This window comes from Neomonachus schauinslandi, chromosome 6 (assembly GCF_002201575.2).
Source record: "Neomonachus schauinslandi chromosome 6, ASM220157v2, whole genome shotgun sequence".
NCBI lineage: Eukaryota > Metazoa > Chordata > Mammalia > Carnivora > Phocidae > Neomonachus > Neomonachus schauinslandi.
In genome coordinates this window covers 20,934,220-20,935,745 of record NC_058408.1, presented here as the reverse complement: position 1 = coordinate 20,935,745, position 1,526 = coordinate 20,934,220, and positions in this window count along the sequence as shown.

Genomic DNA, 1,526 nt, shown 5'->3' with positions numbered 1-1,526 from the left:
ATAAATAAGACTTGAATTTGTCATGTGGAACTATAGGCCAATACTATCAATAAGGGGGATGGTCTAGTGTAAAGGGTGGTCATCAAAAGAAAAAAAAAAGCAGGAAAGGAAAGAAAAGAAAAAAGAAAAAAAAAGGAGAGGAGAGGAGAGGAGAGGAGAGGAGGAAAGGAGATGAGGAGGAAACACAACATTTAATACTGGCATTGTTTTCAATAACAAATTAAATCAGTGATTCTCAATCCTTTCTGAACATGAAATTACCTAGAGAACTTTTTAAAAATACTGATGATCAGGTCTCAGCCCAAATTAAATCAGAATCAGGAATCAGGCAATAGTATATTTAAATGGTCCCCCAAATGATTCTAATGTGCAGTCAGGGTTGAGAGTTAATGACTGAAACTAACAAGCTTCTTAATGTTATCTGACTCAGAAGAGGGTCCTATGAATAAAGAAATGGAATTTTCTTTTACCAGTGGGACAAGACAAGGGTGTCTCCAGTTAACAGTAACTTCCGGGTAGGTCAAGTTTATTAATGCATACCTCATTTCCATTAAAATATCTGTGTATACCTCTTCATTCCCTGTAATTCTGTATTTTCAAACTCTAAGACCTAGTCAAAGTACTTTTTGTAATAAATCAATCACACTGAAAAATCATTCATGCATATAAATTATTTACTGAATGCCTACTATGTGCAAGGCACAGTGATAGGTGCTGCTGTAGGACTTGGGAGTCATGAGATAATAATGATTGGCTGAAAAAAATTTGTTTTTGGAATTAGTGGCTATTAAATTAATTACATGGACCTAAATAAGGGACTGAACTACTGAAAAAAGAAAAAGAAAATAAGTACATACTAAGGGTCTGATTTTAAAATACATAGCACAGCATATTTGTACTTTTCCTAATGTTCCTTTACAGTATTTCCAGAAGCCTTTGAATATACATAAGGCAAATTCAAGATAGAAAAATAAACCCTGTTTAAAGTAGATGTTCCCAATTTTAACCACACTCTGTATCAAGTAAATTTCTTATATGACATAAGTATAAATACTAAAAATCTTTATAGAAAGGTAGTTCTTGTCCACTTGTAGTAGTCTTAACAAGTAATCTTACATTAAAATATCACAGATTCTAGTCCTCGACGATTTCATCATGGAGAAAGTTTATACAATACATAATTTATTTTGAAGACAGTTTATATGCTGAGAAATTCTAAAGTGAACAAATTTGAGTTCTCTTTTGTTTTCAAGAAGAGAGGATGCAAAGAAAGGAAGGGGTAGAATCTGTTCAAACCTTATAAATATCCTACAATCTAATATTTTAAAATGCTGACTGCTTTTCTTAAGAACCTAGGGAATTCTATATGAATAAATATTTTTTCTATTCACTACTAGTATGGACTTTTGTGATTAAAAATAAATAGTAAGTGCTTCTCATTTTTATGATAGTATTAAATTTCAAAATGAGGCTAGGTAATGTCAGCATAACAAGGAGCTAAATGTTTACCAAAAAAAAAAAAAAAA